Source organism: Aquarana catesbeiana, linkage group LG07, assembly GCF_042186555.1.
Source record: "Aquarana catesbeiana isolate 2022-GZ linkage group LG07, ASM4218655v1, whole genome shotgun sequence".
Lineage (NCBI taxonomy): Eukaryota > Metazoa > Chordata > Amphibia > Anura > Ranidae > Aquarana > Aquarana catesbeiana.
In genome coordinates this window covers 196,736,832-196,752,686 of record NC_133330.1, presented here as the reverse complement: position 1 = coordinate 196,752,686, position 15,855 = coordinate 196,736,832, and positions in this window count along the sequence as shown.

The window sequence follows — 15,855 nt, the reverse complement described above, 5'->3', positions numbered from 1 at the left end:
AGGAAGAGGAGGACTTCCTTAGCTCTCAAGGCCCCCTTTATCCAGACAGTGTTCCTGCGTGCCCGCCGATCACACAGGAAGAGAAGGAGGAGGAGGAGGATTGTGTCAGCATGGAGGTGGAGCCTGGCACTCAGCATCAGCAGCAGTCTGGGATCATTTACAGTCCCAAGAAACCCATGGACTTGTACGTGGCTGGGAAGAGGTGGCTGCGGATTATGTCGTCCTTAGTGACCCAGAAGACTCCGGACCGAATGTCTCGGCAAACCTACGCTGCATGGCCTCCCTGATCCTGCAAAGCCTGTGGAAGGATCCTCGTATTCGTGGTATCAAGGAGAGGGATCAATACTGTCTGGCAACCCTCCTTGATCCACGTTACAAGGGTAAGGTTGTGAACCTTATCTTGCCATCGCAGAGGGAGCAAAGAATGAAACATCTTCGGGAGGCCTTGCAGAATGGTCTGTGCAACGCGTTCCCAGAGACTGGGAGGTTACAAACGCCTGTTTCTGGACAACATCTTGCTGAGGCTTCAGTCAGTCAAAGAAGGAGCGGTGGAGAAGGTGGCATCCTGACCGATGCGTTCAGACAATTTTTTAGTCCGTAGCCCCAAGGTATGATCGGTTCCAGCAACCATCGCCAGCATCTGTTTTACATGGTGCAGGAATACCTACGGGCAAGATCTGACTTGGACACCTTTCCCACCGAAAATCCTCTGGGCTACTGGGTCTTGAGGATGGATCACTGGCCAGAGCTTGCACAGTATGCAATTGAGCTACTGGCCTGTCCTGCATCCAGCGTTTTTTCGGAATGCACATTCAGTGCTGCTGGAGGCTTTGTAACCGATCACAGGGTGCGTCTGTCCACTGACTCGGTCGATCGACTGACCTTCATAAAAATGAATCAGTCTTGGATCACCACCAGCTACCAAGCACCTGATGCTGATGTAACCGAATAATTTTTTTAAAATGTCAGATCCCTTTAAAGACTGCCTATGCTGATGCTGAGTGACTATCCTGTTATGCTGAGTAATTATCCTCTTCCTCCTCAATGATCATGCTGATAGCTTGTAAGAACATTTTTGGTTCTGGGCGCCGCCACCAGTGGCTAAGGCCCAATTTTTCTGCCCCTGTTTAACAGGGGCGTGTAATTGCAATTTTTGATGCAATTCTTTGCAGCAGAGCTAGTTCCTGCGCTCCAACTAGAGTATCTGTGAGGGGTTGCAGTGTTGTGGCACCAGCACCAGTGCCTAAGGCCCAATTTTTCAGCCCCTGTTTAACAGGGGCGTGTAATTACAATTTTTGATGCAATTCTTTGCAGCAGGGCTAGTTCCTGCGCTCCAACTAGAGTATCTGTGAGGGGTTGCAGTGTTCTGGCACCAGCACCAGTGCCTAAGGCCCAATTTTTCTGCCCCTGTTCAATAGGGACATGTAATTACAATTCTTGATCTAATATTTCATAGCAGGGCCCTTTCCAGCTCCCACCAAGAGTAACTGTGAGGACTTACAGTGTTGTGGCACCAGCACCACCATCATCACCATAGGCCCAATGTTTATGCCCCTGTTCAACAGGGGCATGTAATTACAATTCTTGATCTAATATTTTACAGCAGGGCCCTGTGATGGCTTACAGTGTTGTGGCAACACTAACACCTAAGGCCCAAATTTCTGCAGAGTATAGAGGGCACGACCCTACTTTCAAACATCCAACTTACAAACGACTCCTACTTGCAAACGGAAGGAGACAACAGGAAGTGAGATGAAATCTACCCCTAGGAAGGAAAATTCTCTCCTGTAAGAGTTAATATGGGAAAAACGTTTCTCCTTTCCACTGATGCTTTATCACCAATCCTTGTTTCATTAAAAAACATTTGTCATTGGGACAAAAAGTGAGGTTAAATCTTCTAAAGAGGAGCACAGACAGCAAAACAAATGTCACAGGGGTGATAACCCTTCCCTATTTTTTACAAAAAGCTTAAAATAGATTTTTTGGCTGGAGCTAAACATGTTAAAAATGTACCAGTTCAAAATTACAAACAGATTCTACTTAACAACCAACCTACAGCCCCTGTCTTTTTTGCACCACTTGTATACTGCTGTTCAGAGTATATAGGGCCTGGTGGCCCCACGCCTTTCCTTTTTTTAATTTGGGTGTGGGGTTCCCCTTAATATCCATACAAGACCCAAAGGGCCTGGTAATGGACTGGGGGGTACCCATGCCATTTGTCTCACTGATTTTCATCCACATTGCCAGGACCTGACATTACATTAAAGCCGCAAGCAGTTTTAAATTACTTTTATTCCTTTAAAAATGTCATTTTGTGCAGGGACTGTTCTAAGCACGGGAAACACGTGCCACTTTCCAGGCATACTATAGACACCCCCTAGGTACGATATTTAAAGGAATATTTCACTTTTTTTTTTTTTTTTACTTTAAGCATCATTAATATCACTGCTCCCGAAAAAATGTCCGTTTTTAAAACTTTTTTTGCATTGATATATGTCCCCTGGGGCAGGACCCGGGTCCCCATTAGCCTTTAAAATTAGCACTTTTGATTTCGAATGTTCAAGTCCCATAGACATCAATGGGGTTCTAACGTTCGTGAGTATTTTTGGTCCGTTTGCAGGTTCTGGTGCGAACCGAACCGGGGGTTGTTCAGCTCATCCCTATTAAGGATAGATGAAGCAAGTGACAAAAAGGAAGAGATCTACTGACATTTTTTTTGCATGGAAAACATTACTTCATGAGCTCATTTAATATAACCCTCAATTAATAATGCACCATGGCTATTTTGACTTATGAGTTTAAACTTTCATTTTAGTTTCAGCTCAGCACCAGCCTTGCTTTTAAAAAAAAATGAGCTAAAATGTGATTTCAATTTGATTTTGGCTCCACATCTGATACTAAATGCGGGGAAGCCCAGAAGTATGTGCAAATGCATTTCATTCCAAAGATGTGTCCAGAGCAGCAGTAGAAAGTCACCTAAATGTATTTTTGCAGATGAATACACTTGGTAACCCTTTATTACTAAAATGCTCCAATGCTTTGGAATTATTTGCTTTAGATCTCTACAAAACATCTGACATGCCACAATTTTTTACTGAAATTTTAGTAAAAAGCTAAAAGTTTGACAAACACGCCTACATACATTTTCATATATACCATTTGATGTATGCAAAGAGGGTATTTGAAAATACCTGTTGTGAGTTACAGTATATCACAAAACTAAGTACACCCCCTTACATTTTTGTAAATATTTTATTATATCTTTTCATGTGACTACATTGAAGAAATGACACTTTGCTACAATGTAAAGTAGTGGGTTTACAGCTTGTATAACAGTGTAAATTTGCTTTCCCCTCAAAATAACTCAACACACACAGCCATTAATGTCTAAACCTCTGGCAACAAAAGTGAGTACACCCCTAAGTGAAAATGTCTAAATTGCCATTTTCTCTCTCCGGTGTCATGTGACTCGTTAGTGTTACTAGGTCTCAGGTGTGAATGGGGAGCTGTCAGGGCTGGGCTCAGCCCTTCCTTCTCTGAGCCGGCCGCACAGCTGTCGGCTCATTGCCAGCTCCTATCTCTCAACAGTTACAGCTGTTGATGATATCCTGCTCGTCAGTCCTGCCTACTTAAGCCATCGAGTCCATAGGATCTCTGTCTTAGCCTTGGTCAACATCACAGAAACAATCTCCTGCAATCCTTTTCAAGACTTGCTTTGCTGACATCCCATCTGGCTCCAGATCCTGCTTGCTGTTCCACTACATTTATCCCTAACTTCTGGCTTGGCTGACAACCCGTTCCGGTTGCTGAACTTTAGCTATGTTTTGACTAAGTTTGTTCTCTTTACTTTTATTATTAAACATGTGTGATTTAGCTGTACTTCTGTCTCAGCCTGATTTCATGGTTTCTGACAGTAGGCGAAGGCCATGAATTCAGAAGATGCAGTCAGTCCACTTGTTGGTAATATTTTTTCCAGATTGGATGAACTAGATCATCACATGAATCAGTTTTTGCCACGGCGTTACAAACCCTCCTGAGTCGCACGGCTCACCTGGAATCTCCCACTTTGGCTGCCCCGGTACAACCTATATTGCAGGCCGACCCTGCTGCTGCACTAGTCTCTGTGCAAGCACCCACCTTGAGTATTACCTCTATAAGAGGTATGTCTGGTTCCGTGTGTGCTCAGAGTAAGACTCCACGACACCTTACAGTGGGCCTCCTACAACCCATACCCAACAGAGAGAGGCCCTGGACCCACCTGTCTATGGATTTCATTGTGGAGTTACCCAACTCCCTGGGCAACACAGTTATCTTTATGGTGGTTGACCGGTTTTCAAAGATGTGTGATTGTATTCCACTAAAGAAGTTGCCCACTTCTAAGAAACTGACTTCCATTTTTGCTCGGGAGATCTTTCGCTTACATGGGCTAACCAAGGTGATTGTCTCGGACAGGGGTAGTCAGTTTGTGTGCCAGTTCTGGTGAGCCTTTTGAGCACAGTTGGGAATTCAGCTTGCTTTCTCCTCTGCGTATCACCCGCAGTCTAATGGGGCCTCAGAACAAGCCAATCAGTCCTTGGAGTAATTCCTACGTTGCTATATTTCTGACCATCATAACAACTGGTCAGACCTATTACCGTGGGCAGAGTTTGCTCACAACAGTACCTTGAGTTCTGCTTCCCGATTGTCCCTGTTTATGGTGAATTATGGTTTCCAACCTTCCATGTTGCTTGACTTGTTTGTTCTGCAGAGTATTCCTGTGTTAGAGAAGCATCTCCGTGCTCTTCGTTCCACTTGGGCACAAGTCCAGGAGGCTTGTCGACATGCTAATGATAGGTATAGACTCCATGCTGACCGCAGACACCTGCCTGCGCCTTCCTACCAGGTTGGGGACAGGTACTGGCTGTCATCTCGCAACCTCTGACTTCGTTTCCCTCACTGAAGTTCGCACCTCGGCTTATTGGGCCTTTCCTTATTCTTCACAGGATTAACCCAGTGGCTTACGCATTAGACCTTCCTTCTAATATGCGTATTTCAAATGTATTTCATGTCTCCTTATTAAAACCTTTGATCTGCAACTGCTTTACCACCTCAGTGCCATGTCCTCACCCTGTACAGGTTGAGAACCATGAGGAGTATGAAGTACAGTCCATTGTTGACTCCCATAGGTTCCGTGGGTGCATACAGTACCTGGTGCATTGGAAAGGGTACGGTCTGGAGGGTCTCATCCTCAGACGTACCTGCCCCTGTCCTCCTCCATGATTACCATGGATGTTTTCCCCTCAAGCCTGGTGGTCCTCTGAGGGGGAGGGGGTCATTGAGGAGGGGGTACTGTCAGGGCTGGGCTCAGTCCTTCCTTCTCTGAACTGGCCGCTCAGCTGTCAGCTAATTGCCAGCTCCTATCTCTCCACAGTTAGTCAGCTGTTGATGATTTCCTGCTCGTCAGTCCTGCCTACTTAAGCCGTCCAGTCCAGAGGATCTCTGCCTTCACCTTGGTCAACATCACAGAAATTATCTCCTGCGATCCTGTTCAAGACTTGCTTTGCTGACATACCTTCTGGCTCCAGATCCTGCTTGCTGTTCCACTACTGTTCGACTATTTATCCCTGATTTCTGGCTTGGCTAACTATCCGTTCCGGTTACTGAACTTTGGCTATGTTTTGACTACGTTTGTTCTTTTTACTTTTATTATTAAACAAGTGTGATTTAACTGTACTTCTGTCTTGGCCTGATTTCATGGTTTCTGATAGGAGCAGGTGTTAAATTTGGTGTGATCGCTCTCACTCTCTCATACTGGTCACCAGAAGTTAAACATGGCACCTCATGGCAAATAACTCTCTGAGGATCTGAAAAAAAGAATTTTTGCTCTTCATAAAGATGGCCTAGGCTATAAGAAAATTGCTAAGACCCTGAAACTGAGCTGCAGCATGGTGGCCAAGACCATACAGGACAGGTTCCACTCAGAACAGGCCTCACCATGGTCGACCTATTAGGAGTATCAGTGCTGCCAGCATTGCTGCAGAGATTGAAGGGGTGGGGGATCAGCTTGTCAGTGCTCAGACCACACACCGCACACTGCATCAAATTGGTCTGCATGGCTGTCGTTCCAGAAGGAAGCCTCTTCTAAAGATGATGCACAAGAAAGCCCACAAACAGTTTGCTGACAAGCAGACTAAGGACATGAATTACTGGAACAATGTCCTGTGGTCTGATGAGACCAAGATAAACTTATTTGGTTCAGATCGTGTCAAGCGTGTGTGGTGGCAACCAGGTGAGGAGTACAAAGACAAGTGTGTCTTGCCTACAGTCAAGCATGGTGGTGGCAGTGTCATGGTCTGGGGCTGCATGAGTGCTGCCGGCACTGGGGAGCTATAGTTCATTGAGGGAACCATGAATGCCAACATGTACTGTGACATACTGAAGCAGAGCATGATCTCCTCCCTTCCGAGACTGGGCAGTATTCCAACATAACGACCCCAAACACACCTTCAAGACGACCACTGGCCAGGCGACAGGACAGGCAAAACAAGCAATTGCTTGGGGCCCTGATCTGGCCTGGGGCTCCAACCGCGCCGCCAGCCACTGCTTCCTATAAGCTGCAGCCTGTAGCGTGGCCGAGCTCCTCTTCCTTCCTCCTGCAGACTCCACCGCCGGTGTTCTGACTAGAAAGGAGAGCAGGGGTGGAGTCTGTGTGGGCAGCTGCAGGAGGAGCGTCTTCTCTCCCAGGCAGCAAGACTTGTACAGTGTGGAGTGGAGATCAAGAATAGCTATTCTCCTCTAGCTCCGGCACTCCACAGCCTCTGGCACCCTGTCACAGTGATATAGTAAGAGCGTGGAAAGCCAGCTAACTTGTGCAGGAGTCGGGCTGTGTTCTGTCTCCACTGTCCTCCTAACCCCTCCCTCACTGCACTGCTTGTCCAATCCAATACTCCGCCTCCCATTTGTGCCCGCCCACACTCCAGCCACATGCATACAATGCACTGTACTGTGCTGTGAGGGGAGTTCTGTTTTCAAACAATAGCTGCCACAGCCCTGGGGGAGACCAGCCTGAATGGGAGAGCATAATTAGTGAGTGAGACTCCCAGAATAACCCATCACTCTGTTCCCACCCCTTTGTGCTATGCACATTCTTCCTCCCCCCTCTCTTCCTCATCACCTTCTTCTCTCTCTCTCCCCCCTAGGCTAGGGCCTAGCCTGCCTGTATACCATCCTAGTCTGTCTGTATACTGTTCTAACCTGTCTATATACCCTCCTAGCCTGCCTATATACCATCCTAGCCTGCCTATATACCATCCTAGCCTGCCTGTATACCATCCTAGCCTGCCTGTTTACCATCCTAGCCTGCCTATATACCATCCTAGCCTGCCTGTATACTGTCCTAGCCTGCCTATATACCATCCTAGCCTGCCTCTATACCGTCCTAGCCTGCCTGTATACCATCCTAGCCTGCCTACATACTGTCCTAGCCTGCCTATATACTGTCCTAGCCTGCCTATATACCGCCCTAGCCTGCCTATATACGCTCCTAGCCTGCCTATATACCGTCCTAGCCTGCCTGTATACTGTCCTAGCCTGCCTATATACCGTCCTAGCCTGACTATATACCATCCTAGCCTGTCCGTATGCTGTCCTAGCCTGCCAATAAACCGTCCTAGCCTGCCTATAAACCGTCCTAGCCTGCCTATATACCATCCTAGCCTGTCTGTATACCGTCCTAGCCTGCCTGTATACCGTCCTAGCCTGCCTGTATACTGTTCTAGCCTGCCTGTATACCATCCTAGCCTGCCTGTATACCATCCTAGCCTGCCTGTATACTGTTCTAGCCTGCCTGTATACCATCCTAGCCTGCCTGTATACCATCCTAGCCTGTCTGTATACCGTCCTAGCCTGTCTGTATACCGTCCTAGCCTGCCTGTATACCTGAAGGCCACAGCTGGTATGAGGAAGCGAGCCGGTGCAGCCACTATTTGTTTTCAGGCCAGGTGCAGGTCCGGGCCTGTGGACCACGGCAGAAGAAACAGTGGAGAGGCACCGCAAAAATCTCCCCCGCCACCTTCACGGTATACATGGGCAGTGAGCCAATGGGGCGGCAAAATTAGGTTTCGTCTAGGGTGTAAAAAATCCTTGCACCAGCCCTGCCTGCAGTCCGCGCTGTACAGGAGATTCAGTTTCCTGTTCCCGGCCGGACTGACAGGAAGTGCACACACTAAGTGCTCACTTCCCTTCAGTCCGGCCGGCCGGGAACAGAAAACTGAATCTCCTGCCGTGCGGTACGCAGTAGGGAGGGGGGCTAAAAAAGAAGAGGGGGGGGGAGTAGTAAGGGGGGAAGGCAGTCATCAAGAACCATTTAGTAATACAAATATGGTAGCTTGCTGACCATAATAAAAACAATTACCATAGCTTTCTTTCCATTTTCTTCTTTTTTTATCATCTCATTTCCATCTTATTGCTTCTTTTTTGAATCAGGTAATATGTATTAAAGCTTTTTGCAAAAAATTACAAAGCAGAGAAAAGACTCTCCAGTACACTCTACTGTAAAGTATTTTCTCTGCTTTGTAAATTTTTGCAAAGAGCTTTAATATATATTACCTGATTCAAAAAAGAAGCAATAAGGTGGAAATGGGATGGTAAAAAAAGAATATGGAAAGAAAGCTATGGTAATTGTTTCTATGGTAAAGCGATGGTAAAGCTATGGTAAATCTTTCTTTTTTGCTCTCCTCATTAGATATGAGATATGCGTGTGTTTTAAGTATGTTGAATTTAGTTATTGTGCACTTTTTTAATGTATATTTGATTTTGTGGTACAGTGGTGTTTTTTTGCAAATGTTCAATTGTTGAAAATGTTCAAATTTTATGCACATTTGGGGGGGGGTTGGGGGGGCCTCCATGTCCATTTTGCTTGGGGCCCCCAAATTCCTTCAAACGGCCCTGCCACTGACTTGCTAAAGAAGCTGTGGGTAAAGGTAATTGACTGGCCAAGCATGTCTCTAGACCTAAATCCTATTGAGCATCTGTGGGGCATCCTCAAACGGAAGGTGGAGGAGCACAAAGTCTCTAATATCCACCAGCTCTGTGATGTCATCATGGAGGAGTGGAAGAGGACGCTAGTGGCAACCTGTGAAGCTCTGGTGAACTCCATGCCCAGGAGGGTTAAGGCAGTGCTGGAAAATAATGGTGGCCACACAAAATATTGACACTTTGGGCCCAATTTGGACATTTTCACTTAGGGGTGTACTCACTTTTGTTGCCAGCGGTTCAGACATTAATGGCTGTGTGTTGAGTTATTTTGAGGGGACAGCAAATTTACACTGTTATACAAGCTGTACACTCCCTACTTTACATTGTAGAAAAGTGTAATTTCTTCAGTGTTGTCACATGAAAAGATATAATAAAGTATTTACAAACATGTGAGGGGTGTACTCACTTTTGTGAGATACTGTACATCTCTGTTTGCAGTGTTATCACTCACGATATATTGTAACACAGTATGAGACTGGTAGATGAGCAACCACCAGTATGTACGTTGGCCAGACACTTTGCAATCCCCTTGTACAATCCCATCTAGGATTTACTAATTTGATATAAATTCAAGCAATCATTTTAGTAGCTTGTTCCACTACATAGTTGTTCCTAAATTTTTGTACAGGGATTTTACAATCAAATTTATTCTATGGTCAGCTTTAGAGAGGTACAGAGTACCTGGCCAGGCAGACATCCTGAAACCCAGAAGCAGAGCCGTTCCCATCCCACTGCATAAGAAAACAGCACATGGGCCTAAAAAATAAATTGCTGAAAAAATAGATCATCATGCAGACCTAGATGAAATTGTAGATGTATTTATCGTATTGACCAAAGTTATTCTATGTAGATATTTCTTCTTTTAATTTAGCACAATTATTACTTGTTCCAATGCAATAGCAACTGTCCAAAAGGAAACTTATATACCTAGATTAAAGAAAAATATTGCACCCTTATAATCTGCATTTCTATTCTACCCCCCTTCATGTAGATTATGCTGTACATATGGTATGCTATATTTATTTTATTTATATATTTATTTTATGTATATGTTTATCTTTTGCAGATATCTTCAGGCCAGTTTAATGATATACAGTGTCCTCTTTGCTCATACTTTGAGTGGTGCTAAAGTTAACAGTTTAGCAGTTCAGTTTGCTCTCTGAATCATTACATTGTGAGTACAGGGTGTTGCGGCGCCATCCTTTCATGTAGCATTTCCATGATGCTTGTTACTTACAGTATAACTTATTCTTCAAGGTTAAATAACACTGGCTATCTTCAAAGAAGACTAGGTAATCTAGCAGTGGAATTTAATTACTGCAGAGGACAGCAACAGATGGGAGGTAAGTATTGCAGTCAGAGAACCGTTATTATTATTATTATTATTATTATTATTATTGTTATTATTATTTTATTGCTAAGGCACCATTAAAATGGGCTTTTAATGACTGTACTGATTGTTTGGTAAAAGGCATTATAAGGTGCTTTCTTTTATCTTTCCTGCAGTCACCTATGTTGGATCCATCCCCAAAACTCCCTGAAATTTCTGTGAAAGGTTAGATTTTGTGAAAGTTGAAACCTGCACAGGGCTAACCAAGCTTCCCCTATCCTCAGCGTCAAAAGATCCTGCTTGAATATTGGCTACTTCAGCACTAGGGATGAGCCGAACACCCCTCGGTTCGGTTCGCACCAGAACCTGCGAACGGACCGAAAATTTGCACGAACGTTAGAACCCCATTGACATCTATGGGACTCGAACGTTCGAAATCAAAAGTGCTCATTTTAAAGGCTAATTTGCATGGTATTGTCCTAAAAAGGGTTTGGGGACCCGGGTCCTACCCCAGGGGACTTGTATCGATGCAAAAAAAACTTTTAAAAACGGCCGTTTTTTCGGGAGCAGTGATTTTAATAATGCTTAAAGTAAAACAAAAAAAAAAAGTGAAATATTCCTTTAAATATCGTACCTGGGTTGTGTCTATAGTATGCCTGTAAAGTGGCGCGTGTTTCCCGTGTTTAGAACAGTCCCTGCACAAAATGTCATTTTTAAAGGAAAAAATCTCATTTAAAACTGCTTGGGGGTTTAATATAATGTCGGGTCCTGGCAATATGGATGAAAATCAGTGAGACAAACGGCATGGGTACCCCCCAGACCATTACCAGGCCCTTTGGGTCTTGTGTGGATATTAAGGGGAACCCAGCACCCAAATTAAAATAAGGAAAGGTGTGGGGCCACCAGGCCCTATATACTCTGAACAGCAGTATACAGGCGGTGCAAACAAGACAGGGACTGTAGGTTTGTTGTTAAGTAGAATCTGTTTGTAATTTTTAATGGGTACATTTTTAACGTGTTTAGCTCCAGCCAAAAAATCTTTTTTAAGCTTTTTGGAAAACATAGGGAAGGGTTATCACCCCTGTGACATTTGTTTTGCTGTCTTTCCTCCTCTTCAGAAGATTTCACCTCACTTTTTGTCCCAATGACAAATGTTTTTTGAAAATTTGGGGTTTTTTGTGGAACAAGGATTGGAAAGCATCAGTGGAAAGGAGAAATGTTTTTCCCATATTAACTCTTATGCCCCGTACACACGGTCGGACTTTGTTCGGACATTCCGACAACAAAATCCTAGGATTTTTTCCAACGGATGTTGGCTCAAACTTGTTTTGTCTACACACGTTCGCACAAAGTTGTTGGAATTTCCGATCGCCAACCACGCGGTCACGTACACCACGTACGACGAGACTAGAAAAGGCCGGTTCAGAACCAAGCGCGGCACCCTTTGGGCTCCTTTTGCTAATCTCGTGTTAGTAAAAGTTTGGTGAGAGACGATTCGCGCGTTTTCAGACTCGTGGCTTTCAGATCGTTTTCTGCCATTCAGTTTGTGCTTGTGGGTTTGTATCTGCTCTTCAGTGCGTGCAAGCAAGTTCCGCGTGACTTTAATTAGTCATTGTATTCTTGTTCGTTCGTTACTGTTTTTCAGGTCGCTCTTCACAGGCCTTGCTGTTCTTCAGTGCGTTCTGTTACTTTGTTCTGAGCAGCCGACCATTTTCTAGCCATGTTGCGTATGCGTACTCCTCGTAGAGTTCGTGCTGTGCGGGGGCTTGGTGTTGGGGTCCTGACCTTGACACAAGTCATGGACCAAGAATTGGTTGCTTCAGCATGACCAGTTCTCTCATATGCCTTTGCTCCGTGAGATCCGTGAGAATAATCCTGATGATTTCAGGAACTTTCTTAGGATGACAGACCCCGTGTTTCACCGTCTGTTGGCTTTGCTGACCCCTTATATTAGCAGGCAGGATACCTGCATGAGGCAAGGCATCACTCCGGAGCAGAGGTTGGTTGCTACCCTGCGGTATTTGGCGACAGGGAGAAGTCTGCAGGACTTAAAGTTCTCGACAGGCATCTCCCCCCCAGGCTCTGGGGATCATTATCCCAGAGACCTGTTCTGCCATCATCCAGGTCCTGCAGAAGGAGTATATGAAGGTAAGATTTTTATCCTTTAATATCACATTTTATTGTATTGAATGTTTGCTAATATATTGTATTTCTTTCCTCATTCCCTAATTACCATGATTGGAATATGCTGTGAATGTCCCCTTTGTTCTCATGCATGCTGGATTTTTATGTAATTATTATTTTAGGTCCTTCATACATATTTGCCCTTCAATAACCTCCCCAGCATGGTGTCTCCTGGCCCTATATTCACCTCATGTAGTCACTTAACAATGTATTTTTTCTGCTCCATAGTAGTGCTTTACCCCAAACACCCCCTAAAATGTTTAGAAATGTTATTTTTGCTTTATCTTCAGGCAGAGTGGCAGAGGCTTTTTTTTGGTGGTGTCCCCAAATAATTTTTAGTAACTCTCCCTCCCCAACTGCTAAGTCAGCTGATCCCAATTCTCTATCCTCAATCATCTATTTGCTGACTTTGCCAAACCCATACACACTATACCCATCTCTTTTGTGGTCATATTTATGGATGAATTCCCCAAAGCATGTAGTGCAAGGGCCTGCCTGTATACTTTCAAATGTTACTGTTTAAAGTTTTTGGATCCTATTATTATCTTGATAGGTAATAGCAGAATGTCCAAATGTCCTCAAATGTGTACAGTGTGTATTTATATCTTTGTATTATGACACTTCTTACCTGTCCAGTGGGCTGCCAATAGTGTAACTAAGGAGGGGCTGTTCCAAGTAATACCCATTATTTAGGCATTCATCTCAAAAGTGAAGAGGGTTACCTGTCCAAGATTTCCACACACCCCCTATAATGTTAGAAATGGCCCATGAGAGGGGGGGAGGGGGAATATGATAGGTATACCTTATACTTTGGCGTTGTTAAATTCCCCTTAATAAATGCTATCTGGAGGTTGACCCAGAATGTTTGTGTCTAATCTGCTTGCCATGTTTCTGATCAAAAATAGTAATGTTTATTGTTTTTTCCTCAACAGTTTCCTTCCACGCCACAGGAATGGCAGACTGTGGCCTCCCACTTTGCCGAGCGGTGGGACTTTCCTAACTGCGGAGGGGCAATTGATGGGAAACACGTCCACATCGTCCCACCACCCAACTCGGGGTCATACTATTTCAACTATAAGGGGTTCAATAGTATAGTGATGTTGGCGGTGGTGTCGGCTACTTATGACTTCCTGTATGTGGACGTGGGGAAGAATGGCCGGATGTCCGATGGTGGAGTCATCGCCCAGATGGAGTTTTACAGGCGTCTCCAGAATGGCAGCTTGGACTTGCCAGCTCCAGAGGACAATGTGGAAGGACTCCCATTCGTGTTCGTTGCTGATGAAGCGTTTGCGCTGGGGGACCACCTGATGCGGACATTCCCAATGAGGACCCTCACCCCGGAACAGAGGGTTTTTAATTACCGGCTGGCCAGAGCCCGAAGAGTGGTGGAGAACACATTTGGAATCCTGGCCAGCCGGTTCCGCCTATTTCTGACACCCATCCATATGGTGGAGTATAAACTGAACCATATTATAATTGCGTGCTGTGTTCTCCATAACTTTTTAAGGAAACATTCGGCCAACTATGCTGGCTCAGTTGGGCCTGAGGCCAAAATGATACATCAAACCGCACTGACGGCGCTTGAAAGCGGCCATCCTGGCTTGCCCTCCCTGAGTGCCCGTCATGTCCGGTTACCCTACCTGGAGTTCTTTGCGGGTAGGGGGGCCATCAATATGCCAGCAAATATGTGAAGCCTTTTTATAATAAAAAACAAAAAGAAATTCTTTGTGGACATTTACTGCTTGTGTTTGTTTTAGCTGACCCTGACAGAAATGTTTTGAGTGCAGAAAATGGCGTGATTGTGTAACCTTATACAAAGCACTGTTGGCTGTTATTTACTAAATGCAATAAAACATTTCACTACAAGTGCACTTGCAACTGCACTGAACCTGCACTTGTAGTGCAAAGTGGTTTTGCCCTTAGGAAATAACCCCCATTTTCGCTGAAAACAGCAATTACATCACCCCAAAAGTGTTGTAGTGTTGAGACAATAATCCACACATTCTTGATTAACCAACTTTTTTATACCTGCACAATCACATGTGCATTTACCAAAGGTTTTTAAAACAAACCAACATGTTTGTTGTATAACAATATTTGGGGTGGCATTATCAAAAATAGAAATATCAATTTACGATAAAACAGGCCTGTGTAAAACCAACAAGAAAGACAAAAAACTTGAACTTACAAAGTTCACATTAGGTAAAACCTGAAGGCAATATCAGACATCAGTATTTAGAAACTGTGTTTGATATTGCCTTCAGATGGGGGGAAATCACCCCTGGAAAAGTCAAATTTGGAAGATGCACACCAATTTACGAATGTCAACATGTGCTAGCTGCCATCACGGGGGATCAAGGGACATGTCTTGGGGGAGCAAGCCCTTCCTCACCGCTACTTTATAATTGAGGAAGGGGTTGCACCCCCAAAACGCGTCCATTGATCTCCCGTGATGGCAGATAGCACATGTTGGCACACTGTGTGCATCCTCCAAATTTGGCTTTTCAAAACATTGCAAAAAGATTTAAAACATTGGACCACAATAAAACAAGTGATTTTGTGGGGTTTTAAATTCGCCCCAAAACATCAATGATGTTATTATTTTTTTGAATCACATCATTTATTTTTTTCTGGATGTTTTGCAATTCGACATTACACCCCATGATCTCCCCGATCAGGATCTGGGCACTTTCAGATGTGAAAGGATCTCGATCCCTCACATCACGATCACCTAAAAAGAGAGAAACCAAACAAAAATAGGTAACAAAAATCTGCCACCATCCATCTCTTTTACCTGAGCCTGTGGTCGCAGACACTCACCTGTTGTGGTGCCAATTTCCACCACATCTTCTTCTTCCTCCTGCTCTTCTTGGGTTGGGAGTATTTCACCTTCTTCCATAGGTGGGGGGTCTGTGGTCTCCTCGGATGAGGGGTGTCCTCCGAGTCTTTTCTCCCCTATGTAAAACAAAAATGGTATAATTAGCACACAGATATTTGATGGCAGAACTAGAAATAGGAAACATTGCTTGGAAGTGGGGTACAATTGTCTATTTTAGCCGAGTTCAAAGATGTATTTTTTTATTGGCCTTTGTCAAGCTGCAATACTTTACCTGTTTAGTACAAGCTTCACAGATGGAGACCCCCCTATAGTATACACTGGAGCACCTGTGTGGCCCCCTAATAAAAATTGTGTTCTTGTGTCCCACACTAGTGCTCCAGTGTCCAGATGTGAAAACAGCTGCTCAGTGTCCTCTCCTTACACAGAATCTAGTTTGCATTTCATTCTAGTAACAAACCCATCTAGACAAACAAATATTTGCCATCCA